At 48.4% G+C, this 12,372-nt stretch overlaps 1 long non-coding RNA gene across 1 annotated transcript; it reads right to left on the reverse strand.

Annotated features, from left to right (window-relative positions):
* Nucleotides 1-1,366: 1,366 nt before the first annotated feature.
* LOC128123005 (uncharacterized) lies at nucleotides 1,367-6,353 on the reverse strand. Its single transcript, XR_008222557.1, has 3 exons — nucleotides 5,922-6,353; nucleotides 3,285-3,848; nucleotides 1,367-1,435 (listed from the first exon to the last, which is right to left on the reverse strand). It is a non-coding gene; the product is annotated as an uncharacterized LOC128123005 (long non-coding RNA).
* Nucleotides 6,354-12,372: the final 6,019 nt, after the last annotated feature.

Consider the following 12,372-nt stretch of genomic DNA (forward strand, 5'->3'; position numbering starts at 1 on the left):
CCAGTCCTAGAGGGGTTGTGCTGCAGGTGAGTTTTGAAGAGCACATTGTACTCCCACAATGGCCCAGTCCTGAAGCTGGGGTCCCCTAGATTCCTGCTGCCCAGGATAGAAGCTGGCAAATCTTGGCCCCAAAGTATAGTAGCAGTGATGTTCTGTAAGGCAGGGGAAGGGCAGTCTCCAGGATAGAGAGCATCTCTCTGCCAGGGGGACTTCCTAAGCCCTCCTACAGCTGTGTAAGAGAGGAGGGGCCTCCAACCAGCTCACCGCATCCCAGAATAGCCTTGTCCTAGGCAGTGTTGTCACAGCGGCAGCATCCTACAGTGTTAATGACCTGATGTCTGTCATTTAAATCCCTCACTGGGGAAAAAAAAAATGTAAAATTTCTGTCATGGAAAGCCAGCACCTTTGGCCACTGACAGGAATGTGTAGATGAAATGAAAACTCCACCAGGTCACATGCTACCGGCCAGGAGCTGTCACTTCCTGCAGACTCAGGGGAGCGGGGATAGGGTGGGGGACAGGGAAGCTAGAAAACTGGCAGGTGTTGGAGGAGATGTTCATCTTCACCCTGTCCCTGGGGAGGTTTTCTTCTGTATAGCCACATGAGGAACTGAGGAGGGATGCAGCTCTCCCTGGTCACTTCTGCAGCCATTGGTAAGGGTGTGTGCACTGCCTCTGTTCTTGTACCCCACAGGGGGTAATCACCCACCCCCTGGCCCCATGCTTCGGGAACTGCTGGCCACGGTAACCTCGGCAGCCATGTTCTTTCCAGTCCTCTGAATTCCCTCTTTACATGGTAGAATTGACCCAATGTGACTGTCAGGTCACTGCACAGGTCCCAGGAAGTGCTCTGCACAGCCCCAGTGCCCCTAGCGTGGCTCCGTAGGCAGAGCTGTGGAGAATGGCTGGCACACTCTGATGTAACCCTGTATCTCCTGGCCATGTGACCATCTGAAGGAAGTCATATGAGCTGTGAGCCCCAGTGTCCCTCATCAGACTCTCACATGCTGTGAGAATTAAACAGAAACTGATTCCCTGTGTGTGCCAATTCTTGCTGCTTTCATAGAATTCGCTCCACAAATGGTCAGACCCTTGTATTTATCCATTTAATTTTTATCTTATAATCAACCTTCACACAGAATGTAAGGATCGAAATTAAGCATGGGGATGGGGTGGTGGTGGTGAAGTAATGCTGAAGGAGTTTAAGAGCTCTGTTTTCCAGTGCTCCCCACCGTGACCTCACCTGAGGCTACAGAATCTCCATGAACCAAGAAGGAGGGCACAGGGGTTGGACTGAGGGGGAAGCCAGGCCCTGGAATGTCCTGAGCCATTTTCCATTGCTGTAACAAAATACCCAAGGCCAGGTACTTGATAAGGAAATGATATTTATTTAGCTCAGAAGTCCCAACAGCAGGCCACCAGCTCTGGCTTGTCACCTCCTGTTGCTTGAGTTTTCCTGCCTGGCCCACAGTCAGGACAAATCTCTCTCACCCGCCAGTCCCAAGCCGCTCAAACCCGATCAAGTAAACACAGAGACTTATATTGGTTACAAACTGTATGGCCGTGGCAGGCTTCTTGCTAACTGTTCTTACAGCTTAAATTAATCCATTTCTATTAATCTATACCTTGCCACGTGGCTTGTGGCTTACCGGTACTTTACATCTTCCTTGTCCTGATGGCGGCTGGCAGTGTCTCCCCCACTCAGCCTTCCACTTCCCAGCTCTATCCTCCTCCTTGTCCCGCCTACACTTCCTGCCTAGCCACGGGCCAATCAGTGATTTATTCATTGACCAATCAGCAACACATTTGACATACAGACCATCCCACAGCACCTCCCCTTTTCTTTTCTTAAAAAGGAAGGTTTTAACCTTTACACATCTCCAAAGTCAGCTTGGTATATTTGGGAATTTGGGCGTAGCTTCTCTTACTACTTCCTGCTGGAGGGGGGCGCTGTATCTTCTGGGGAAACAAAGAAAATTTTAGGATCATGGAGTAGTCCGTGAGGCTGTATCATCTGAGCCAGTTGCCTTGAAACGGTTCTGGATGTTGGATCATCTGGGCCATGGTGTCATCGGAGACCTTTCAGGTGGTCTTGGCTGGTCAAACCTGATGTGTCTTAATCTGGAACAAATCCATAGCCTCTGGCTTTCTGTGGAAACAAAAGCAGAGTCTCCTTTCCAAAGTAACATATCCTTATATCCAAATTTTGAAGTCAAAGTATCTTTAAAATATACATACTGGTTTAACTCAGCTTCCTTTACAATCAAATATCTCTCTGTAGTTAAGAATCCCAAAGACAACACAATCCAGACTCTCTGTGTAATAGTCATCTCTACGTGGCTTATTTTTTATATTAATTTTACTGTCTCTTTAAAGACTTTATTTTTTTTTTAAACCATGTATTTGTTTCTATACTGTATATATCACCTTTTTTTTTGTCTCTTTTAAGCCTACGTATATTTTACACACATTTTAAACTATTACATCTGAATCTGTCTTATTATGAATCTGTTGCTTTAAGCTGTAGCAGCTGTGGCTGCTGGCTCCGCCCACCTCAGCTTCCCAACATGGCACGGTATGCTTACCGCCAGCTCTGGGAGCTATCGTGGGTCTATGCTTTTATCCAAGCAGCATGTAGCCCAGAAACCTCTTTTTTTGTTTTGTACTAGCAAAGGCTAAATCCACAATGCAGCTTAATGTGCCACTTGCAGAGGCTTCATTCCCGCCATACGGGGGCAGGTCGAGCGCGCACGCTAGCAACCCGCCAGTAGCTCAAACCGGCAGCTGCCGCTCATTTGAGAGAGACAATTAGGAAGCTGTTTTTAGCTCCATTTTAGAATCTTTTTTCTCAGGTTTTAGGTGGAAACTCTTGCCAGCACGTTGGACGCCATTTGTTGCTAGAGTTTTTCTGCCTGGCCCACAGTCAGGACAAATCTCTCTCACCCGCCAGTCCCACGCCGCTCAAACCCGATCAAGTAAACACAGACACTTATATTGGTTACAAACTGTATGGCCGTGGCAGGCTTCTTGCTAACTGTTCTTACAGCTTAAATTAATCCATTTCTATTAATCTATACCTTGCCACGTGGCTTGTGGCTTACCGGTACTTTACATCTTCCTTGTCCTGATGGCGGCTGGCAGTGTCTCCCCCACTCAGCCTTCCACTTCCCAGCTCTATCCTCCTCCTTGTCCCGCCTACACTTCCTGCCTAGCCACGGGCCAATCAGTGATTTATTCATTGACCAATCAGCAACACATTTGACATACAGACCATCCCACAGCAACCTCCTGGCTGATGGCACCACAGAGTTCACATAGCAAGACAGGAAGCCCGAGAGCAGGAAGGGGCTGGTCTTAACTTTTCCATTCAACCTCCTTAAGGAGAACTAACCAAGGTCCCAAGGGATCAAGGCCATGACAGCAAGCACGTCCACCAATCTCCTACCAGGTCCCACCTCTTACTGTTCCCATTACCTACCCTCCTGGGTACCAACCTCCATCACATAAGCCTTGGGGGATACATCCAAACCCCCAGAACAGATGGTGGTCCATCCACCTCCTGCCCCTTGCCAGCCCAGCTAAACTCACTAGGCCCTGGAGGGGGTTGCAGAGACCCCAGCTCCCACCCTGTCACACACATGCCATTGACTGAGGCCCATGTCACAACCTCAACAGACAGAAAAGACAGAACACAGACAGATAGAGACTTGTGAGCACCCGGCAGAGCCTCAGCCCTGGTGCTTGGGGGCGCGGGGGACAGGAGATGCCAACAGGGAACCTGGGAGCCACAGCTACCCATGCTCCAGCCTGGTGCAAACGAGCTGCCTCTCTGTGCCTCGGTTTCCTCCCCTGTAAAATAAAGACAATGTAGTGAGCCATGTAGCAAACCGACTCACAGAGCCTGCTCAGCGCAAGCCCACAGCTGGAGGTGTGTGGTCTCCTAGGGCTCCTGGCTGTCTTTTCGACCTTGCATAGAAACGCAGGAAGGTGGCAGTGGTTCTAGAATCACATCTTTTGTGTTCTGATGAGAAGTCAGCACAACTCTCCAAACCCACAGGAGACCGGCTCCAGGATCCCCACAAATACCCCGATCTCAAGTGTCTGAGCCCTTTCTATGAAATGACACAGTGAGCTCATGGGCCTTACACAGCCTCCTGTGTACCCTGACCTTCTCTTGTAGGTTTATAGTCTCTGACACAGTGTTACTGCTGCATAGGTGACTGCTCTGCTGCGTGGTTTGGGGGACAGTGACAAGAAAACAATCTGCAGCTCCACTACGGGGGCTTTTGTTCAAGGACTTTCTGTTTGCAGTTGGTTAAGTCCAGAGCCGCAGACCCCACAGGAATAAAGGGTGACTGAGCAGCATGTGACCTGGATTAGCAGTTCTTAACCTCCGCTGCTGAACATTCCAGTCAGTCTCGGGAGGAAAATCCCACAGGAAGGCATGCCCCAAGCCAGCTGCCTCAGACTCCCTGGAGGTGACAGCTAGGTGAAAACCTGTGGCTGAAATCCAAAGAACAGGCTTGAGGTCAGACAAGGGGCTGAAATCCAGCCTCTATGACCATCAACATGGCCTTGGACAAGTCACCCACCCACCCAAGTCTTGGATTCCATTGCCCAAAGCAGCAGTAATTCCACACCCTTCCAGTGAGGACACAGAAATTCAAAGAACTGGAAGAAGCAGAGTCTGTGGACAAGCTGGTATTTGCAATATAACACTTAGCCAAGGCAGATCCACTCAGGATCCCAGTATTTTCTTATGCAGTTATTTCTGGGCATTTGCTTGGTGTTTGTTAAGCCTCACCTTGCCATAGGAAAATTGTAAGAGTGCCAGGCACAGCTGCTTCACAAATATCATGAAGTTATTCAAAGCAGGCCTCGCCTGCAAACCCGGATGCTTTCCTGGCTTGGTCTTCCACTGTTATTTTTGGAAGAGGGAGGGAGTCTTTCAATGGAACTGGGCACTAACCCAGATGGAAAGGGAGATAACTTTTGAGAGCCACCCCTTTCCAGAAGCAGCTGCTAGCCTGTTCAGGGGAAGCTGCTTTCAGACCCTGCAAACCTGCCCTGGCTGCAGAGAGCCTTAGCTGATAATCCTTCAGTGCCTACAGGAGGAGAAAGGTGGGATGTTCCGGAATAGACTCAGGAAAACTGGATTCCATGTTCACTAGAGGTGTGGCTGGAAGCAGCTGCTTCTACCTCTCGGAGCCTCGGAGGCCTTCTGTATGATGGCAGTGGCCACCACTACTCATTCACTTCTCTTGTTCCTGTTGTGGCTTTGGGGAGGCTCTGTGTCCCTTTCCTGTGTCCATTGAACATCACCACAGATTGGGTGTTCATTATCGTGTGGTTCTGAGGCTGGGTGTCTAAGCTGCCATCCTGGGCAGCTCCAGGCGGACACCTTGGCTCCTCTTGCAGCCCCAGTGGCTGCTGGCATTGCGTGGCTTGTGGCTGCCTCCAGTCATTACCTCCTTCTCTCCTGCTCTCTTCTCCTCTGGGATGTGGGGAATCACCCAGAAAATCCAGGGTGATCTTATCCCCAGAGCTGTCTTACTCTGTCTTCTGTTGCTATAACTGAATACCAGAGACTTACTCTTTTATAAAGAATAGAGGGGCTTTCATAAAGCAGCTCACTGCTCTGGAGTCTGGAAAGTCCAGAAACATGACACCAGCATTAGGGAGGGGCCTTGTACCACATCATCATCATCATCATCATCATCATCATCATCATCACCATCACATTTCTCTTTTTATGTCCAAGCATTCTGGTACATACACACCCAGGTTGAGTGTCCCTAGCTCAAAACGGTTGGCAAATTTTGATCTTGGATTTCTGGCTTTGGGAATATTTGCCTACATGTTCAGCTATCTCAGGAAAGGGGCCAACGTTTAAATATGAATTCAACTTTTTTCAAAATATACCTCATACAGAGCCTGGAGATGATTTTATCCAATTGCTTTGCTGCACCTGCTTTGACTGAGACCGTGCAGGAAGCCAGGCGTACGGCTCTCCATCTGTGAAGTGACGTCAATGCTCCTTTCAGGTTTGGGAGGATTTGGGGATTTGGGGATTTGGGGCTTTCAGATTTGGGATCACCTCATTTACAGGCTTACAACCCCTCCCCATGAATGTGACCACAAATACAAAGAAACCAAGGGCAGCAGAGAAGAATGGGGCAGGGAGTGTTAGCGTCAAAGGGAAACGCTGCAGGGCCCAGGACTCCGGGGTTAGCCTTGGCCCCGACTGAAGTATCTCTTGGAAGATGGGAAGCAGAGAGAAGAGGGACCTCAGGGCAGCTGAGCACACCTCATCTGCAGAGAGGATGTAAGCGAGCCTCCAGCCCAATCCCCCAGAGCTGTGCACCTCCCTCCCCCAGGGCCAACTGCTGTGACCCACCCCCAGACAGCTAGGCTAGTCTCCCAGGCTCCCACCTCATTCTCATCACAGCGATCACAGAAAATTCCTAAGCATTCTGCCCAGCCCTCAGCCCTAGGCCCACCTCCACCCCAGGTCCCAGGTAAACCTTCCTCATTTGGCTCCTGCCCACTGTCTAAGACCTCCTGACTGCTCTCTGGACACTGGATTTTCCCCTAGCTCCTCCTCTAGCAAAATCTACCCATCTATCAGCTAACACAAATTATAGGAGAAACTGGATTCCGGCCACATCTGCCCGATGTGTTAATGAGTTTTATGTCACCATGGCTGCCAAAAAGCATGGTGGATGGAAAAGGGCATGGAGGATGGAGGAGTGCGTGGTGGATGGAGGAGGGCATGGAGGATGGAGGGGGCACGGAGGATGGAGGAGGGCGTGGAGGATAGAGGAGGGCATGGAGGGTGGAGGAGGGCATGAAGGATGGAGGAGGGCATGGAGGATGGAGGAGGGCATGGTGGATGGTGGCACACCAGATTAATCTACATGGCACTTCCTTGGTTTCTGTGATGGGCATGCTACAAACAGGAATCGGCAGAGCCAGCACTTCAACTGAATTAAACCTACTTTTCTCAGTAAAGTGAAAAATAAGATCGATTTTGAGAGCACAGCGCCCCTGAGATTTTGAAAAGCACAAATTGTCCTAAGTCAGCACAGGTGTCCTTGTAATGAGGACAGAGGGACAGCAGCATTTCTCCATCTGTCCACAGGCAGGAGTCGCCTGGGATCTGTGAAATGAATGTAGATTCTGGTGCCACTAGTCTGGGGTAGGGCCTGAAGTTACGCATTTCTTTTTTTGCTTGTTTTGTTTTTCAAGACAGGGTTTCTCTGTGTAATAGTCCTGGCTATCCTGGAACAAGTTCTGCGTTTCTCACAAGCTTGGCCAACATTCCACGTCCCTGGAGTAGCAGGGCTCCAGGACATTCCTATCACATGAGAGAGCCCAACTGCCCAGGTTAGCCATGTGCAGAGGTGATGCCCCACCCATCCTGCCAAAGGGACATCTTCTGGATCATTCGAGTGTTCTCAGGGACCTTCTTGCCTCGTGTTGCCACCAGCACTAACTAGAAAGTCCTTTTGTTTGGCATGCATCTCTCCTCAGGTTAGGTCAAGGAAAGGGAAGTATGATCACGCCTGGGAGGCGTGGGGTGAGATGGGGTGAGGGTGGAGGGGCAGGGCTTAGCTATTCTAGCCTTTGTAGATGCTTTCTCCCTGACCCAGAATGAATCATCTCACCAGGACCAAGATGGGGGAGAAACTCACAATGGATGGAAAGGCTTAGGTTGTGACTGACGACCTCAGTCACGAACTTTAACTTGGAAATGGGCTGCTTCCAGCCTTCTTTGTGTTCGAGCTCATGTTTCCAGCCGGCATATTATTTGTGCCAGCACAGAAGGAACACCCTTTGCCTTTGCAGGTCGGGAATCTCAGAGGGAGCAGAAGCAACTGGAGCAGGAAAGGAGACCTTGCGAGTGCCTTACCCCCGCCTTGTAAGCAGGAAGTGCATGTGGGAACACAGGATCCCCCTGCTTTGTTTTGCATCCCTAGGCTTCTCAATCCTATCAGCTGGTGAGACAGGATTCTCAGAGGCTCCCACCTGTCTAAACCTACCAGCCTTGGTGACACGGCACGGCCTGTGTGGGTTAGGGGCAACTGGTGCTATAAGCTACAAGGAAGGATCCTCTCGTACATACCCTTCCGCCCAGCCCTCTCCTGATACCTCCCTAACGCACTATTTATCAGAGTCAGGAAGAATAGCGAGGTCACCTCTACAGAGCACCCTGGGACAAGAGAAGCAGGGAAGAGATGGAATGCCCAGTCCCAGGGGCCTGGCTGCTGAAGTTTTCAAAATACCAGCTCCAGAAGGGGCAAGAGGGTGTAGTTTGGGGATTGTTCAGTGTAGGTACACTTAAATGGTGAAAAGTTTGGGATGTGAAGTTCAAGAGAGATCCTGAAACAGATTACGGGGTAGTAAGGTATTCATCCGAAGCATTTTTAACTCCATGGACAGACAGAGAAGCAACATGGTGGGCCTCTGACAGAAGATCAGAATTCCCTGCTGTGTAGCAGCTTCCTGCTTAGACTGGGTTGGTGGGAACTGAACCCAGTTCAGTTGTTTATTTTTAGTATCCATTTCTGACTTTAATACATGCCAATTTGAGCCTACAAGAGATGGGCCTGAACAGTCACACACCAAAATCTTTAAATGTGTATTTTTTGCCCACAGACATGTCCCCACAGTACACATTGTGTGGCATCTGCACCAGTCAGCCGGTATAGAGCATAGACTGAATGGTAGTGTGTGTGGTACAGTGGGTGACAGGAAACTACAACCACACCAGTGAGGTTGACTGTGCGATGGCCACTTTGCTCAGTGCTTCGTGTGCAGGAGGACCTGGCAGAATGTTCCAAAGTCTCCGTCTCTACGTCTGCTTTACCATTCTCAAGTGACAAACCCTCACAGTCTAGCAAAATGTCACACACTTGGGAGTCTGAGGGTTCAAAGAGGGCACGTGTATAAAGTGCAGGAAGGACATTCATTGGTTTTTGACACAAAAAAATCCTAATACCAGCAAATATACTTAATTGGTATGCACAGGTCTCTGCCATCTAGAAAGGCCCTGAATCTGTCCCACGCAGGACCGTGACTTCTGTGCCCACTCCTGCTCCACCCAGTTTCCCCCATTTTCCTTTTCCTCTCCTCTCTTTTGTTACTAAGGTTCCAGGGGTGGAACCCAGGGCCCTGCATAGATTATTGTTTAGTTACTGCCAGCCCGGTCATTCTCTTCTTAGTAACCGATCCTAACTTTCACACTCTGCTCCAGGTCAAAACTCAGATTTGAGACACAAAACACCCCAAACCTTATCAGTGCCACCATCAGAATCCGAGGGGATCCAGCTTCTCACTAAGCCATGACTAGCGGTCCCTCCACCTGTGGCTCCGGCCTCCATCCTCATCCATAGACACGCATTTGCAAGCAGGTGTCTGTGCACATGTGGATGTAGGATGTAGAGGCAGTGGTTTGCATCAAGTTTCTCCTTTGATGGTTCTCTCTCTCTCTCTCTCTCTCTCTCTCTCTCTCTCTCTCTCTCCCTCTCCCTCTCCCTCTCTCTCTCTCTCTCTCTCTCCTAAACCTAGAGCTCCCTGATTTGTCTAGGCTGGCTCACCAATGAGCTCCTGGAACACACTTGTCTCTGCCCCCGCCCCACCCGCAGAGGTGTTACAGACTTACAGATGTATCCTGCTGCTATACCTGACTATTTCTTAGGCGGGGGCTGGGGATCTGAACTCAGGTCCTTTTTTTCTGCACAGTAGGCTCTTTACCGACAGAGCAATCTCCTCAAGCTCAGAATCCTCTCTGGCCTTCCACATCACTCTGAAAATACCATCTACACTTTCACCCAAGCACACAGTTCTGCATGACCTAGGGTTATGGGCTGAATTGTGTCCCTGGACAAACTCATATGTTGAAGCCTTAATTCCCAATGTGATTGTATTTGGAGAAATGCCCTTAAAGGTCCTTGAGGAGGTCAACGACCAAATAGTTGCTTCTTCCTGAATCTCACATACCAGCTGTTCCCTTCATTGCATAATGGACAATGCATCATATGTGTTGAGTGGCTGAACAATCAGTAGGCATTAGTCATGCTTTTTGACACAGGTGGACATATATGCACATGTGCATACATGTGGCATGAATGCATATTTGGGAAGAACTGTAGTTTGGTTGTTGAGTGTCCCACAGAGCTCACGTGTTACAGCCTTGATCCCCAGGCTGGTACTGTTGAGAGGAATGTCAGCTTTGAGAGGTGGGATAACTCTGTGTTATTAGGGGCATGCATGACCTTGAATGTTGTTGTGGGATCTACATGCCATTCTCTCCTTATTTTTTGTTTCTCAGCAACAAGGTTGAATGGTTTGCCTCTGCCACACGCTTCTGTCTTGGTGTATTGCCTCACCTGACCCAAAAGCAATAGAACCACTGGATCATGGACCCCAATCTGGCTCCAAATGCAAGCCATAATAAATGTTTTCTCTTTATAAGTTGATTGTCTAAGGTATTTTATTATAATACTGGAACACTTGCTGATATACACATGCAAATATATTCACCTCTGTATACCTATGTCCTCTTCTATATCAGCATCTTCATCTATTTATTTCTGGCTCTGTCTGCCTGAGGAACCCTGGTAGAAAAGCAATGTCGTATTTGAAGAGACACACACCCAGGGTCATTCAGCTCCCAGGTTTGTCAGAGTCCAGATTCCTAGTTGTGCCAGGTTGCCTCAATGGTTACTTTTAATTGTCAACTCAACACAATCTAGACTCAGCTGGGAAACTGCCCTTTGGCCATGTCTAGGGGACATTTCTTGATTATATTAATTGAGATAGAAAGACCTGCCCACTGTGGGCAGCAACTTTCCCTAGGAGGAGGGATTCTGAACTGTATGCAAGTGAAGAAAGTGAGCTAATCACTGGCATTTATTTCCTGTCTGTTCTTGACTGTGGGTGTGGCCAGCTGCTTCAGGTTCCTGCCACCTTGACTTTTCAATGATGGATTATATTCTGGAATTGTAAGCTAAAGAGACCCTTTCTCCCTTGAGCTGCTTTTGTGGGGTATTTTATCAAAGCAACAGGAGAAGAAACCAGACAACTGCCACTTGGAATTTCAGGTATTAACCATAGAGGAGAGTCCAAGAATTTTAGAGAGAGTCGGATCTTCAAGATTTTCTTGCCCAGAATCCACAAAAATTGTGCCACCACCACTCTTCCGGCTCTTTGGACAGACATCATTAATAGATCACAGAATGTCCTCCCAATGAATTTCCAAGTCCTTCTTAGTTTTTCACAAAGTCTCAGCTACTTAAATGAAGTGACCCATCATCCCAGAGAAGAATCGGTCTAATCAGTTTTGCACTGATAGTCTAAAACCAAGAGAAATGTTTGTTTTGTTTTGTTTTTCTCAAGTTATAAAGCATGCCGCCAGGACTGGACACCCAGCTTGTGTTCAGATACAGAGGAAAACGCAGCCATCACTCTGGATATTAAATCAGATCAGAAGTTAATAGCTTATGACCTTTCGTTACTTCTGACTATTTTGAGAGATTGTGATCTTTTAAGCCAAAATCTATAAAATGAGGGACAGGAATTAGATGAATACCAGCTGCCAGCAAGGTACCAAATAGAGCCAACTGTAGTTGGGAGACCAAGAGGCAATCCCTGCCCTTGGGACCAAGAGATAATTACGAAAAACAGAAATGGAGAGAATAGCCTGAGTGGTAAGAAGTGGGGGCTGTGGTAGCAATCTTCAAAGCCCATAAGTACTGAAGGAACTGGTGCCCCCTCCAAAAGCTATCCCCACTTTTATATCTGCAAACAGAACCCCAGTAACCTCAGGTGAGGCAACCCCATCCCTAGCTCAATACTGAATCGAATCCTGATTCAAATATGTAATCTCCTCACAGAGAATGAGAAAAGGCATGTGACCTGATCTGACTAGCTAGTCCTCCTGTGGAACTCTGGGTAATTCACTCACTTGCAAAAGGAAAGGCATCAAAAAGTCATTGTTCTCACTTGCAATCAGAAGCATTCAGACTGGCATGAAAGGTGCCTTCCCCCCTCCCACCCAGAGATGGAAGTGAGCTAGAGAAAGCTCCAGCATTTTCCAACTCATAGATGTCACTCTGACCCTTTCAGTTGTGAGGTAAAAGAACCGGACCCTTAGGCAAAGGCCTCTACCTCAGCCCAAATGTATTCCTGGTATCTGAGCCCCAACTCTGTCAAGGCATTGTTTTCTTTCATGTGAATGTGTTCCCTTCGTTGAAAAAAAAAAAGCAAAACAAAATAAAATGAATCTATCTGTTCTTCCAAGAACGTGGCAGTGTGTTATTATGGGAGAACAGATGTTAAGATGTTAAGAATAGATATCTAGTATAGGAAT

Source organism: Peromyscus californicus, unplaced genomic scaffold, assembly GCF_007827085.1.
Source record: "Peromyscus californicus insignis strain IS unplaced genomic scaffold, ASM782708v3 Scaffold_3__1_contigs__length_106647218, whole genome shotgun sequence".
In the NCBI taxonomy this organism is placed as follows: domain Eukaryota; kingdom Metazoa; phylum Chordata; class Mammalia; order Rodentia; family Cricetidae; genus Peromyscus; species Peromyscus californicus.